Source organism: Dermacentor andersoni, chromosome 10, assembly GCF_023375885.2.
Source record: "Dermacentor andersoni chromosome 10, qqDerAnde1_hic_scaffold, whole genome shotgun sequence".
In the NCBI taxonomy this organism is placed as follows: Eukaryota; Metazoa; Arthropoda; class Arachnida; order Ixodida; family Ixodidae; genus Dermacentor; species Dermacentor andersoni.
The window spans coordinates 94640840-94657787 of NC_092823.1; the positions used below are offsets into that span (position 1 = coordinate 94640840).

Below are 16948 nucleotides of genomic sequence, written 5' to 3' on the forward strand. Positions count from 1 at the left end.
CACCGGTCCTCTTTCAACATGAAGAGCCAAATGTTTGCGATAACATCTCACCGCAAGAATTGACAACGCATGAACAGTGAATATTATGGCTAATCGTTGTGGGTCAATGAATGAACAATTATTGACAAAGACGAGATATCTTGTAAATGGTATGAGAATTAACTAAACCAACTACATTACAGTTAGGAAAGCCCTTTCACTGTTGGGTTGATTGCTTTTCGAACTTGAAAATTTCATCTGGCTGTTCCACTTGGATGTGTACGCCGCCACTTCCCTTCGAGACCATTCGTTGCCCAATGCGAATGCAGTTACTATCATTATACCACTCTCTGCGTTTCGGTACTGAATTATAGTGCACACAATTTTTGGCGTAGCGCACCAATGCCATTCCTAGTTCACCAGCACCTGAGCGCCGCAAGTTTGTTTACACTGCGACGTATGCCCAAGACTCCTCGTTTACTTAAACAAATGAGCTGTATTATTAAGAACAAAGCGTTTAATTTGCGCTTCTGGTCAACGTTACAAGGCCCGTATGCAAGGCAGACTGCAACTGGAACACAGGAAGGACATATATATTTAGAAGATCTGTTATGACAGCTATTGCTAGAAGGCTAACTCTCACATTTTGTACTCATTGCTACGGCAGGATGAAATAAAAGAGAGAGGAAGAAGATCGCGAGATACTGGCTGCAGCGCCTTGTTACTAGTCAGCCATTTTTAAACCTATTGACTCTGCTTGTATATACATTGTAAATACAGTCTTGTACTCCCGACATCTCCGTAACAAATTGGTGGGAGGTGCGGAATACCACGGTTGGAAACGGAGCTCCACAGTGAACGTCGCAGCACTGTCCTCACCATAAATGACGGTGAACACTCGGGATCAACGTCGTTGCTGCTCTAACGCCACCATCGCCCGATACGTCGCTGTCCCCTTCGGTTGTGGTTGTGCAACCCAAGGATCCCGAAACTTTCTTGCGGGACTGATGGCGCCGACGTTGAAGAATGGCTGGCTATGTACGAACGCGTGAGTGGAATAAAAGATGGGACCCTACGCTTATGCTTGCGAACCTGTTGTTCTACCTAAGAGGCACGGCAAAGGTGTGGTTTGAAAACCATGAAGAGGAGCTGACGAGCTGGGACCAATACAAAGAGAAGTTAACAGAGTTTGGCAAACTAGCCGGCCATAAAATTGCCACAAAGCAGGAACTGGTCTCTGGTTGCCAATCTCCCCCCAGCGTCCTATGTTTCATATAAACAGGACGCGCTGGCGCTTTCTCGTAAAGCCGATCGCGACATGACAGAAGCTGAGAAGGTAGGGCATATCCTCAGGAAAATAGCTGACGACGCCTTTATTCTGCTCTTGTGCAAAAGCTGCTCTACAGTTGATGCTACCCTCAAAGGGTGCCGAGAAATCAAGCAGGCCAAAAGCCGACACGTCCTGCACCCATTCACCAGACATCCCAATACTGCCGCAACGTCGACGTGTGAATATAAGCCCGCACAGCAGCATACGTTGCCATTAGATGACGTGGCGCGAATCGTTCGACGTGAACTGGAGGCGATGGCGCCCGCAGCTTTCTTTTCGCGTAGTCCTGATGCTACCCCTTTTTCAGTTTCCCTCGTGCAAACCGTCGTTCGACAGGAACTTGAAAACTTTGGCCTAAATTATGTCTATGCTGTCACCCACCCCAGAGCCACAGAACGCCTTCTACTATTTTCACTCCACCCCGACGCTTCTATCCGTGTTATCGCCACACGACTGAGTGGAGAACCGCGGACGACCAGCCGATATGTTTCACCTGTCGCCGCATCTGCCCTGACGCCCGATATTGTCGCAACTCGTGGCCCTCAACACCTCGCACGCCGACCAACCTGGGCCGTTTCGATATAAATACCTGCAATGTTTTGCCCGCCACCGATTCTAACAGCGGCGACCATTCTGCTAGGAAGATATGGTACAGTCGATCACCATCGCCCAGCGGACACCTGTCTCGTTCACGGCAAACAAGTCGCTCCTATTCCAGTTCGCCGCAGCCACGTTGCTTTTCGTCCCCTGTGGCTTTTGCCCGGACCCTTTCGGAAAAATAAGAATGTCAGCCCTCGGAGGCGGTGCTGCACTGCCCACTGCTGTAGCGATTCCTCTGTCTATGTCCACAAAGTGTAATTGACGTTAAAATAGTAGGCTTGACCTGTCCAAACACTCGCCGACACTGGAGCCAACATTTTGTGATGAGTGCTAGCCTACGTAAACTTTTAAAAAAGGCCCTCACCCCAGCAGCTGCCCGAGTGCTTCGTGTGGCCGACGGTGGTGTGCTGGTTGTGCTTGGAATGTGTACTGCGCATATAAGTGTAGCCGGCCGCACTACTTCTGTTCTCTTTGGCGTGATAGACAACTGCCCTCATGACGTTATCCTTGGATTGGACTTTTTATCCCATCATTCTGCTCTCATCGACTGCGCAACCGGCGTTCTGCAATTTGTACTGCCTCAAGTCGCCGATGCTCCGAGCACCGCTCCACCTCACTTGTGCTCGCTTCAAGATAAGCGTCTGTCAACTGAGGCGGTCACTTACGTCGCTTTGACCGCACAGCCACAGATTCCCGACGGTGAATATGTCCTTCGCCCCATCATAGCCGTGCTTTTGAACCGGAACGTTGCTCTTCGGCATACGCTGATGACGATTAGTAATAACAACGTCGTTCTTCCGCTTCTGAATTTCAGCTTATCTTCTCAAGTGCTTCCAGCCGGCATGTTCTTGGCTAGCGTTTCTAATACTTCTGAATTTGACATTGAAATTCTGACTGCCGAGAGCAGTTTCTTAGCGCCAATTGAAGTTAACAGCTCTGGTTCCCCAAGAAATCTCCTGGCGAAGTTGATTGTACCTGTGCTTACCTGTGCACAGGCCACGAACATACGTCTCCTGCTCGAATAGTACCTTGACATCTTTCATCTCGGCGACAAGCCTTGAGGACAAACATCTGTTCTTCACCACTGTATCACCACTGGAGACACGATTCCTATTCGTCGGCGTCTCTGTCGTGTATCGCATGCTGAAAGTCGAGTCATCCAATCAAAAGTGAACAAAATGATCCGCAAGGAGGTCATCCAACCATCAGCCAGCCCTTGGGCTTCACCTGCAGTCCTTGGCAAAACAAAATATGGTACCTCGCGTTTTTGCGTCGATTATCACCATTTAAACAAAATCTCCCGAAAAGACGTCTACCCACTACCACGCTTCGATGACGCCTTCGACTGCTTGCATGGAGCAAAACACTTCTCGTCCATCCATCTTTGATACGGATACTGGCAGATTTGAGTTGATGAACTGGACCACGAGAAGACGGTCTTCATCACGCCGCATGGCTTATGTCAGTTCAAGGTCATGCCCTTTGGCTTATACAATGCTCCTGCGACATTTAAACGTACAATGGACTCTCTTCAGCGAGGCTACAAATGGATGACCCTTCTCTGTTACCTTGACGACGTTATTCTTTCTTCTTCCACGTTCGGCAGCTACCTTACCCGACTTGTTGCCATTCTTCCGGTTTTGCGAAAAGCTGGCCTACAACTGAACTCTAGCTACGAAGTGTCAATTTGGGCGCCGTCAGATTACCATGTTGGGGAACCTCGTTGACGCATCCGGTGTCGAACGAGGTCCGGAAAAAGTTCGCGCCGTAAGCAGTTGCCCTGTGTCACGTTCGGCTTCTGACGTGCGCTGCTTCGTCTGCCTGTGTTCTAACTTTCGCTGTTTCGTCAAAACGTTCGCCGGCATTGCTCGGCCTTTGACAGATCTTCTCAAGAAGAACACGCCGTTCTCATTGGGCCCGGAGCAAGCTCACGCGTTTGCCCCTCTCATCGGGTTCCTGACCACGCCTCCCATACCTGCCCAATTTGATCCATCTGCACGGACCAAATCCACTCTGACGCAAGCGGCTACGGCATTGGCACTGTTCTTGCCCAACAGCAGAATGGCACCGAGTTCGGGAAAGCTTACGCCAGCCAGCTGCTACGACCTGCTGAGAGAAATTACTCCATCACCGAGCGGGAGTGCTTGGCCTTAGTTTTGACTGTCGGCCATATTTCTACTGCCGCACGTTTTCGGTTCTTACAGACCATCATTGCCCTCTGCTGGCTGTCTTTCCTCCGGGACTCGACAGAACCGATTGGTCGCTGGGCGTTCCGGCTACAGGAACTTTCATTTGTTGTCAACTATAAGTCTGGACGGCTCCACAAGGACGCTGACTGCCTCTCGCGTCACCCCGTGGCTCCTCCCAATCCTGTTGCGCATGATTCGGTGACCTGCGTGATGGCTCTGACTGACATGACCGACATGCACGTTGATGATCCAGGTGACGCATCCTTACGGTCCCTCATCGCCGGAGCGAAATCTGGCAGCACTGACGGCACGTGCTGCATCTTCGTGCTGCACGACGGCATCCTCTACCACCGCAATTTCAACCGTGACGGCCCCGAGTTGCTCCTTGTCCTTCCTTGTCATCTCCGATCCGCTGCTATAGAACAACACGATGCACCGACAGTGGGACACCTTGGAGTTTTGCATACATACCACCGCGTGCGACACCGGTACTTCTGGCCAGGTCTCTACCGTTCTGTGAGTCATTATCTTGCATCTTGCGAATTGTGTCAGCGCAGGAAGAAACCTCCCCTGCCACCTGTCGAACGACTCCCTCCAATTGAAATTCCCTCTGAACCGTTCTTAAGCGTAGGCCTTGACCTACTTGGCGCTTTTCCGACGACGTCTACAGGGAATAAGTGGATCGCCATCGCTACTGATTACACGACACGCTACGCGATAACAAAGGCGTTGCCGACTAGTTGCACAACAGACATCACCGATTTTCTCCTCCACGACGTCATTCTCTACCACGGGGCACCTCGACAGTTACTTACAGACCACGGCCGCTCGCTCTTGCCACTAGTTGTGGACCACCTCCTCCGCTCTTGTGCCACAGTGCACAAGCTATCCACCCCCTACCACCCACAACCGAATGGGCTTACGGAACGTCTCAACCGAACACTCACAGAGATGCTGTCGATGTGCGTTTCCAACGACCACCGCGACTGGGATACCACGCTGGCCTACGGGACATTCGCGTATTACTCGTCCCGACATGACAGCATAGGGTATTCACCCTTTTATTTTTTGTATGGTCACAACCCCACATTGCGCTTTGACACTATCTTATCTTCTGTGCCCCGCGTTACCAATGAGTACGCTGTGAAGTCGTCGATCACGCTCATATGGCTCGCCTAGTCGCCCGATCTTGCGTATCAACCTTGCAGCATCTCCAAAAAGAGCGTGACGACCGGTGCCATCGCGATGTTCAGTTTGGCCCAGGTGCTTGGGTACTGCTGTTGTCACCATGTCGTCGGATCGGCCTCTTCCTAGAAGCATCTCTCTCGCTACACGGTGCCTTACGAAGTCCTAGGTCAAGTTAACGACGTCAATTGCGGGAACGCATCGTTACAGTTTCGCCCATCCTGAAGTCCTCCGCCTGTTGACGTCGTGCACGTTTCGTGGCAGAAGCAACACTTCGCTAACAGTTCTTGGCCTACCATGCGCATAGACGGCACTTCACCGCCCGGGGATCATGTTACGGAATGATGAAGGAAGGGAGAGAGGAGGAAGAAGATCGCGAGACGCTCGCTGCTGCGTGATGTTACTAGTCAGCCATTTTACACCCCGTAGACCCTGCTTGTATATACATTGTAAATACAGTTTTATACTCCCAACATCACCGTAACAGTATCATCATTTATGCATACAGGTTACGTGTTCAATAAATTATTGTTAGGGGAAACTTTGTGAGTACAAGCACTCATTCAGTGAACATGTATAGTTACCCTCGCAAAATACGGTTGTTCGCATAATAAAAATACGAAATCCTGTCTGTTTTGTGCAAAGTAGTGTTATTGCTGTGAAATGTGCGTAAAACGTATAACGGGAAGCACTTTCCGGATGATAACCGTAGTATTTGCCACATTTTTCAAATGCGACACACTTTCCGTATTTTTACCTGCGATTCCCCGGTATAATGACGGAATGCCTCCGAATATATTACAGTGCAGGACTGACCGTAAACCTACGCCGCCGCCATCTCTGATGTCATCACTCGAGAGACAGGCAGCCGACGTTTGGTGTGACGTCCTCACCCACCGTTCCTTCCGCTTCGACTGAGCATATTCTGCATGTTTGAATATGAACGTTTATTGCGAAAAAAATTCTCTGCCACATTACGCGAAAATCCGTCGGCGCGACCGAAAGATGGTACCAAATATGGCCGACCACACCAAGAGAAAATACACGTCAAAGATTTCTCGCTAAAAAAGAAAACATGGTACATTTCGGCCTGAGTGGTAATCGAATTCTGGCCACCAGGTTCGGAGCCGAGCACGCTTCGCGGTTGCCGCGGCTGCTGCATGGTTCTGGCTGACAAAAGTTATTCCTATTGCGTGCGACATTGCACACATCACGGCACACCCTTCTGTCGCACTCAAGGCGTGGCCTATTGCGTGCTTCAATAGGCAAGTGACGGCGCGTTCATTGAGGAGGAGGTGGTACCCCGTCATGAGTGTGTAAAGTTAGCGCGTTAATGGCGTTTCGAAGTCTAGAAACGCTATAATGCTTTCGTATTCCCGTACGTCAGCAGGCTGAAGTATTTCTACCGAATAGTTTCATTGAACTTGGGTTTCCATGTCAGCGTTGTTTTTCCTCATCAGGCTAACACGGTGCCGCTGCTTTAATTATGTGACCTGTGCCACTATATTTGTCTTGTGTTCTATGCCAATGCTATTTTTTTTTCGAAATGCAATTTCAATGCTGTTTTTATTAATGAGTGTATTGATTGCAATCGCCACTCTGAGAATTCCACTCTGCTGCATGAAAGAATCTTGGAAATGAAACGAATTTTACAATTACACTCATTGCTGATCATATAGTCCATTTGCGAAGCTGAAGATAATTCTGTTCCTTGCATTGCTTAAGTTCATATCTACAAGTCCCCAGTCTTTTTAAACATTACCAATTGATCTTGCGTGCCCGTTTAACACATCTTTTTTTTACGATTTATGGACTCAGGTCGCGTTCATATAACGACGTTCAGTGCCCCCTGCCTCCAAATATTGCCCCCATCTTTATCCTAAATGCGGCGATGGCGGACTTCATTCTTTCCACCCGAGTCTTAACATTCAGTTCTAGAATATTTGTTAATGGTCTCTTGTTTCGTACGGTTCAGGGAGCCGACAGTGATTATAAGCCTTTATTTTTTTTTATCTGAATCTGAACTTCAAATGTCTTAGCATTAGGTCGTCCATTTCTCGTCTATATTATAGTACTTCGTTTTAACTGTTCTCAGCAACAGCGTGGAAGTGTGATAGGCGTGTTTATTTATGTCTAGGAGAAGCGTATTTGACATTGAGCCTAAACATGAATCACACCGGGCATGTCTATCTTGAGAAGCCAACAAAGACACCAAGGAAAACACAGGGGAAATTACTTGAGCCCACTAATTGAATGAAAGAAATAATAAAAAATGACAAATAAAATGGATGAAAGAACAACTTGCCGCAGGTGGGCAACGATCCCGCGTCTTTTAATTACGCGTGCGATGCTCTAACACACAAACACACTAGCGAAAACAAAAGGAAAATTACTTGTACGCGTACGATGAGAAAAGCATCGCACGCGTAATGCCGCGGGATCGTTCCTCACACGCCGCAAGTTGTTTTTTAATCCGCATTCATTGTCATTATTTATCATTTCATAATTTCAATTAGTAAGTACAAGTAATTTCCCCTGTTTTCTTTAGTGTACTTGTTTGTTGGCTTCTAATGATATGATCAATCAAAATGGAGCCCCTCAGTTAACCCCTTTTTGCCACCAGTGATATGTAGTAAGTCATATGCGTGCAAGGTTTCAAATTTTTAACTCTAATCATGGCCACTTAGGAGTACTAACACAGTGAGGGCAGTTATAATTGGGGTATAGCTCGTTAACGCAACAGAAGTTGTTTCTGTCTTTCGTGTCGACCCACTTCATAATCTTGTAAAAAAAATAAAACTGATGTTCAGTGCATGGAGCTCGTTTTCAAAGATTATGCAAGACAGCAAATTTGAATGACAGTGTAAAAGCAATAGGCTTTTATTCACCAGCGTTCTGGAAGCCTTATAAGCCTTCATTTTCACCCTCTTCTCACTCGTAATCCTCTTCTGATGACTCATAGTTATAGTATTCCTCACCATCAGCACAGAAGTACTCGCATTGTGTTCGATTGTCAAAAACGTTGCAACTGGTATTCCTTGTTTCCATTGTTTTGATTGGAATGCATGAGTTTGTGCGAACGTTGTAGGTGAAATGGTCAGATCCGTTAGGGTGCTCCGGCGGCATGGAACAATTGCACGCTGTAAGAAAGAGAGAAAAATGCATTTTCTTCAAGCAGAACTTCAGAAGCCTTTCTAAGTATTGTTTTATCGCGATGTCTGTTGTGCCATAATGAGTGAACAGAATTGTTTGGGGTCGCACGCAACAGTTGTATAATGCTGTTAGAAGAACATGTTGCATAACAAGATGGCTCTCTAACAGGGTCATCAAACGCACGCCTTCGACGAGCCGAAATGAGGTAGACACGAAAAACGAGTTTCGTATACTCGCTTTTGTTTTGTTTAGGATATGCACTCTTTAGGTCTGCGAGTAAAATTGAAGAATTCAGGTAAATGACGGCGGTTCAGCACAGAAGTCGCATCCCATCACAGGTAGAGTTCGGAATATGCATAAAACCCACCATAGCACTCCCATTCTTGCCGAACCAAGTATAAATGCATAGGTTATTTAAAAAATAGGATTGAATGAATGAATTGTCATTAGGGCTTCTTCAGACTGTGTTCAAGTAAACGTATGTTGTTCAACTAACATATACCTAGTCAACCTGGAGGTCTATAAATCAAGGACGCTGTCTTACATGAACAATCACACAAAATAGACGATGCATTTCTTACTCATGAATGAGGTATGTGTTGGGGTTCAGGAATCTTACGCAGTTATCCTATAGGGTTGTCAGTATGAAATATATGTGAAGGGCACGCTGTCATCTACTGATGCTTTTTTCTTTCTCTAGCAGGAAGCACGCGGAAGTATCTATACATAAGAATATTACAGTGTAAATTCTGGCTTTGCAGTTGGAAAGGAACGACTTCAGTAAGACATGACATAGACATGTCATAGACAATAATTTAAATGTGCACTGTTTATGTTGGGGAAAGGGCCAACAAGCATCATAAGCTTCAATAATTGCATTCTGCGGTCTTCGGTCAGGCACATCGGCAATGTAGCGGGTGCTTCATGACTTACGTTCGTCATTAATCAACAACGGCTAAACCGTTCGTGATACTACACTGGTGTCCGTCATGCCTTGACGTGGAAACGCTCTTTACACAGTGAAGGTGGTGAAAATACATTATTACTGCAAAGTTGAGAGGAGTGTCTGCGTAAATAAGTGGGTTTTACACATCCCTGAGGTCCGTTCTCCCATTTTCAAGGCCAACTTACCCTCAGCAAACCATTTCCACGGAATACATTTATAAAAGTAGTCTGAGAAAATGAAAGTGATTTGTGAACCACTCTTACAGCTTCACGCGTGGGCGGCCGCATATGTGTACTTTCGGTAGCATGGAAGTGCGCAATGTCGATGCACTTTAAGTAAGCATACCTTCAAGATTCACATTTTTACGAACTCCTGGTGATCTCGGTTTTTATTCCTCAACACAGTCCACCATGTGCACCACCTTGGTTTGTATTTCCCACCAGCATGCTATCAGGCGAAGCGGAAGCGCGAACGAAAGTAGTGCAATGACGGGACTCAAACTCAAAAATATTTTTCTGAATGTAACGCAAATTACTTTCGTTAAAGTTTCTGCGGAGAAAGTTATTTTTCTGAATAATATCCGCTTTTCTACTGATTTTTTTTTCATGAACAACCTTAGTGTGTTGCTAACGTCCAAACACAGGCCAGAATAGCGTTTTTTTTCCAATTCAAGCTTTTATTTTGGAGCCTGTGAACAGCACATAGCGAAAATAATATTTTAGAAGAAAGCACGTTTTAGGGCAAGTTCTATAAAAGTAATTTGAGGTTTTCTACCCTGACCGTCCTTCGGTGAAAATTTTGCAAAACGCTAGAATTTGCGCATTTTCACCTCGGTGCTAAGGAGTAAAAAACATGATGTGATTTTGTGAAACTGTTTTATAATAAAAGGACAATGTTCACACAAAGTAAATCCCCAAACTTTGAAGTGATGCGCCAAACGGTACATATTTGGCTAACTTGTTTTCTGCGCCTGGTTTTCCATCATTTCGTGAACTTCAAAAGGCGCTCACGTGGCCACAATTTTCTTTCCATTCAAAATATATTGGGAAGATGCTGTGCAAGTAATGGCTATACATTTGTAATTTTTTCGTAATTTTAGAGATAAATTATTATTCGCCGCACTTGGGACACTTGGCGTGGAATGACCCTACTACTAACTTCCTGTCATCGTTAGGAAAATTAGGCTGAGGTCTAAAGTTTGGTACCCTTGTAATTTGCACCGGATGCAAAACACTTTCTGGAAGCATTCCTTGATAATGACTTCTGTATAACTTGTGTTTAGTCCAAAATGACCCATAATACCAAATAAAGTTATAACGTTTTATGCACCAAGCTAACATGTTTCGCTATGCGAGATGCAATTTGAAATATACGGATCGATAAAAACATGTCTGGTCGCGGATATTGATGGCAAAATTATTGAAATATACAAACACCGACCACACGGGACGCGTCCTAGACATCTTTTTTTTAAATGACTTTTTATTTCGTTCACGTGCGTGTTTTCGGGCAACTGGTCACAAAAGCTCAATTTATGGAAGAAGACAAAGAAAAGATCATTGTATCAGTGGAGGTTTGACAAAAACGATTGAGCGGCTGCCGAATACACCTTGTCAATTTTATTCATGTTCTGAAGACTGAGCATAAAAAATGATTGCTTTTAAAGAGAAAGGGGTGGCAGTCCAGTAATTTCCCTTGCTCTTTACCTTCCTAAAAATTGAGCTAATCATTCGTGAATTTCAAGCGCTCCCTCTCCTCTGTAATCTAGCCGGACATTGAGAGCGAAATGTGTTCGGATTTTTCTTATGCAACAGAGTCAGCACATTGCGAATTTTAAAATAGCATACTTTTTTGTAAACATGACAGCGTCTTTGGTTATAACAAAGCCTCTACACTTCCAGTATCGATACTACTTAAAACGATGTGTTACCCGTAAATATATAGGCCCTATAATTCTCGATATACTGGTATGAAGCTCGATATAAACAAATAACAGGGTTTTATGCGAATGATTTGTGTGCTAACCATGCTTAACTTTTCTGCCCATGGCCACCGCCGTCTGCTGCTTCTGCACTATTGCCGAACAACTCATGATTGGATGCGGGATGGTGGTGGCATCTAGGAGCAATGGCTCATACTACTAAAGGGGAAAGCCGGCCTACGCATGCGAATCATTAACCACTGGTGGGAAGGGCGAGAGAGGCGCGAGTCGGCGAGCCGCGATGAGTAAGGGTAGAGCATAGAGGAAGGAAAATACTAGGAGGGAGCATCACGTGACAATTTTAAAGCCTAGTCATAAAAAAATTTTATAGGAATGGGATGATGGGAAATAGGCGCTCACTTGATAGGCAAGCGGTAGCTTTAGTCGGTTCGCTTTGGTTACATCTGCTTCGGTGTTTTGGAATATCTGCACGTAGTTGGCATGGCAAGCACACCGAGGTTGAGTGAAGGAATTCAAGCGCGTCTTGGGGCTGTTTAAGGCAAACGAGCGAACCTTTCTCCCTGCAAACGTGTAAAGGCAACCAAGCCACCCTTCCGACAGCGAATTGTCGCGTGTCGGGGCATCTTCTGGGAAACAATATGATGTCTTTCGCACCTGCAAACATTTGCGGGCGCACTAGCGAGCGTCCAGGGTCCGCAGCGACTGCTTTTCCGTGAGAAAAAAAATTGCCAATCTTGTGCTCAACGATAGAATGGCGAGCCGGGAACCCCGACCATATTTGAGGCCCACTGTTATGGCAGACGGTCCCAGGCGACACTGTCGTTCTGCTCAATGCCTTCTGCCTCGCAACAGACCGGCGAGAACTGAATAGGCACGTCTCGAGAGTGTAGGGACTTCGAACCACACAATCTTACAAAATAATGCACGTAAATCTGAAACACGAATGGTCCGGCAACAATGTGGGCCTATTCCTACCCAAAATGCACCGCGCGCACAAGGCCCCGGCGAGAGGAAGGGGCGACTTCAGAGGATGTTGGCTTGCCTAGGCTAGCAGAATCACGTGACGCTCCCTCCCAGTTATTTTTTTTCCTTCTTCCATGAGTGAGAGGGCACCAGAAGAAACGGCCTCACTTCGCGCGTGCTGTGCGCAAACCTGGCCACTGCGTGAACGGTCGCATGAGCGCCTCCAAGAAGAGGTAGAGTACCCGAAACCGATGGCGCAGAAAGACAGCTTGCCTTATTAAACACCTGTAACGCTGGTTGCGGTAAAATGCGCCCTGCATTGCAGAGCTTCTTGTTCGGGCATCTGTGCGCTCGGTCAGAAAGTGCGCGCGAACACGGCGTCATAAGCTTAGCTATATGTAGATTCTCGAAAATGCACGTTGGATCTGTTGAATTTGTTTTTATTTCTAAGCAAAGCTACGTGACTGGAAAAGCTCAATTTAGTGTGCGCTATGGCAACAACAAAATTATTCACCAAAATGTAGGAAGTAGTACGCATTGTTGGCCCTTGAAAGTTGAACGACTAACGCGGTCTTAGCGTTACTTGCTCGTACAGAAAGCTTATCGCGTGACTCATTCTCAAGCGGTATTAGTTAAATCGGTTAATATTTCTCTTTTTGGCAGTCCCGCACCATTTTTAAGACCATCGTGTGTTGTCTTGAGACACCTCCAAACTAGGACAATTAAATGTCCACAAACAATGAAGCCAAAGGAAGCATACGGGAAATTAGCTGTGGTTGAAATTGAAATTTAGAAAGTATTAAAGAAACTTAAATGAAACTGGACGAAAAGATAACGTGTCGCCGGTGAGAGCCGAACCCACAACTTCTTCATTACGCGATCGTCGCACTAGGAATTGTCCTATGGTGACGGCTATCAAACGGTCGCATAACTTGGGTATTTGTGTTTTACTATATCTAGCTGTACGACTGTTAGCCAGCGCCACATAGAGACAAGGTGGGCGGATGTGCGACATCCCTTTTTTTTGCGCAATGACGTCACGTAACACGTGAGCTTAGGGCAGAAAAAATGAAGTTCCTCATCCGCCCACGTTGGCTCTGATGAGCACTGGCTAACACGGCAAGAGCTAGATCAAGCAAAGTGTGAACACCCAAGTAAGTAGACGGTCTCATAGCCATCACCTTAGTACGCACGACTAGTGTTTCAACGCAAGCTTAATGCGGAGGTTGAGGGTGCAGCTCCGACCGGTGACACGTTATCTTTTCGTCAACTTTCATGTCCCTTTCTTGATTATTTTTTGGACATTTCAATTTCAACCACAGCTAATTTCCCCAGTGCTTTCCATGGCTTCCTTGTCTGTTGGCTTTATATGGTCATGATTACCAAAACTGAGCCACTCGCTTCCTCTGCTTCTCACCTGTAAACCAGGGGCCACCCTTATGGCATTGAAAACCGAAATAAAAAATAATTGTCACTTTCTAAGCATTAAAACATAAAGCCGTCTAAGTGTGCATTAAGTTGTCTAAAATGAATACAGCAGGCTTCGATCGCATTAGTGTGTTTTCAAACGTAAACAAGCATTGTCCAAGTCTCTATAAGCGAGTTACCTCGAATCACTTTCTTCTTTTCAGATTGACGCATCGTTTAGCAAGTATTATGACATGTTAGCTTGATAGCAAATAGCATTGTTCTATCAAAAATGTGTCATTCTAGCGTGTTCGTGCGGTTCTTCCTTTTTAATTCAATGAACGTTTCCATTGTCTGAAGGCCTCCGGGTTACTACTAACTAAAAAGATTATATGAAATATGATGCCTTTCTGATTCAGGCCAGTCATCAGATTTACCGCTCGCATGTTAGATGAGTCGCTCTCATGATAAGATCAGCTGCGCGCGGCGGAGGAGAGATTAAAGGTAGAAAATATCTACACCACAATTCTTGTTACTATGGAAGAGATAAATGGCCCAGAAATGACAATCCGTTTGTGCATAAGCTGGCTGATGTGACGAAGTACTGTCTGGTCATGAATAAGCTTTATTTCCATTCAAGGCAAGAGCAGAAACTGTCACAATCCACTTGCACGGTAAAAATATTTCGCTTATGACTGCTTACAAGGGATAATCCGAAAGCATTACACCGTTTGTAGACGTCGGAACACTATGAACGCGCTCATATTATTCACTCATTACGTAGCGCCATTTCCACGCCATTTGCGGCGCCGTAATGTGTTCACAAACCCACCCACTAGGGCCGCACTTTTAATCTAACAGAACCGTGACGCTGCTGTGGGGTCGGGGAGGCGTGCTTGTATTGCAATGCCAATTACAGATTTCGAATCCCACCTGGACCGAAATTTGCGAAATTGCCTTTAGAAAGCCAATAATATACTTCTTCTTTTTCAACAACCACTTTGAGAAATTTGACGTGAATTTGGGTATTTTTTGTCCCGTTTTCACTTTCCTTCATCGGACATTTCGGTATGATGTTTCAGTCAACCCCACGGGAACGGACTTTTGCACAGTGGGGCATAATATGTTTTAGACTTAAAGACACAATTTTTTTGCTGGGGTTTTGTAACCTTACGTAAATATTCAAGAAAAGGCTGCTTTGGAGCGCTGGCTCGCTATGACTGCTAGTCTCATTTCGCACACACCAATTTTTCAATGATATCAATAAATTTACTGGCACCAATACTGTGAAAAAGTAGTTATTTCTTTATTAGCACTCACTAGAAACCACTTAAAATGATCACTTACTTTGAGGCAAAAGGCAGCTCCCTCCTTGATTTGGTGGTTTGCAATCTTAAATAGGAAAGATAGGAAGACAACAGCAGGCGTTAATTGAGTGAGTATATTTCTAAGACTCTTACCACAAGATTTATAAAAAGAAGTGTCAAGCTATTGGTGCAGTATATTGTAACAATATTGCTTTGTTAGTTCTTTTTACCTTGGTAATATTGTTTTTTGCTGCCGTAGGTGTAGAACTAAATCAAGGGTAACCTTCATTTTTAAGAAATTGCGCAGCAATCGTTTTTTTTTTCTTCCTTCATGAAATTCTTTTATATTTGAATGTAGAACGTAGGCTCAAAGTAAGACTTTGCACATGACGTTTCTCGTTGGGATCCATTTTGCCTTCCTGGTTGATATTGTTTATAGTCACATATGCAGGTATTGACACAACGATGATAAAGGAGTATATTCTTGCAACAGTGCGTGCTTTCTTATCTACATGCATTTCAATACTACTAATGACATGAACATATGTGAGGGATGAAAGAAAGGTAACTTATTTAGTTAGGCACTGCTGAATTTCATATTGCAAGATTTCCGCAAAATTACAAATTATGAACAATAACTTGCAAATGCAATGAGCCTTTCTAGGTTATGGGTATTGGGACATCCGGATAATATATATAAGAAGGGCGAGCGCGTTTATAATTGCTATTCCAGGTTCCTCTGGCGCATGATATCTGTGCGAATGCACGTAAAGAGGAAGGCCAGAAATTCTCGTACACTAACGTAATTCAACCACAGTCTATGTGTTTTGTGCACTTTCTGGTCCAACCTCTTTGCAGCGCAGTTGTACGGCTTCCATTAAGCATCCCTAAATTAGACAGAAAGAAGGCTGATTCGAGCCGCCAGGTCCTGGTTTTTTACTGCTAATGGACGCATTGTCGTTTTGCAAAAATAATCACTGCACAACCTACAACAACGGCACGAAATACATTGCTTCAATACGAAATTCTAAACAGAGATGTAGCTTGAAACTCACTTAGCTGATGCATGTGGCCCATTTCGACTAGAAGTACGCTCAGCGTAACAGCCGAAAGCGAAAGGATAAGGAAGCTCTGCATGTTGGTCCCGAGGTGAACGTGAGATGTGTTGTGTATGAACGTACTCAGCAGTCCTTAAATAGGTTGATCATGAGAAATTAAAAAAAAGCGGCATAAATTAAGTTTGACCTATCGTATAAACAGAACAAAAGACATCAATCTAGAAACCTTTGTGAACGTCAATGCTCTCGTAAAATTTTGAACGTTGCTTTTTCTATTGTTTATGAGTTATTTTGTATAGAAGGCTTCGAACGTCCAAATGGACAGTATTAGAAACCAAATAAATGTGTATCACTGCATTTGACGTCAATAAACTGAAATCTTTTGCTTTAAATTTATTGCCTCCATTACTCTATGAAGAGGAAGCACAGCGTGGCATTAGCAATCTTGTAAACGTTAAAAAAGGTTATTGAGCTATTTGCTGACGCTATAGCTTGACGTGTGAAGTATAGAGTGACGTAGAAGCTGGAGTAGGCTTCTGCATCCTTTGTGATGAGAAACACGTGTTTTTTTACAGGTGTCATCTACTTCAAAAGCTTAAACCTGTTGTCTGAAAATCCTTCTTGAAAATTTACTCTGGTCTTCTTGGTCAATGTGCGATAGCGAGAGTGGCGTGCAGAGCTCTCATGAGTTGAATTGCGAACTTTGTCGATGAAATTCGGTGCCTTGGTCGTTTCTTTCACACATCTCGCGTACCAGTGACTCTGATATGCAATAATCTTATATAAACAAACAATTTCATTTGGGGATGCCGAGAAAACGAGAGTTCCTGATCAGCAGACAGCCAATAGAGTTTGCGCAGCGGCGCGTTTGTCAGGTTAGTTGCTCGCA

At 45.0% G+C, this 16948-nt stretch overlaps 1 long non-coding RNA gene across 1 annotated transcript; it reads right to left on the bottom strand.

The window, feature by feature from the left end:
- Positions 1-8166: 8166 nt before the first annotated feature.
- On the bottom strand, positions 8167-16255 carry LOC129380262 (uncharacterized). Its single transcript, XR_011890422.1, has 3 exons — positions 16057-16255; positions 15042-15086; positions 8167-8423 (listed from the first exon to the last, which is right to left on the bottom strand). It is a non-coding gene; the product is annotated as an uncharacterized lncRNA (long non-coding RNA).
- Between the last annotated feature and the right edge of the window lie 693 nt (positions 16256-16948).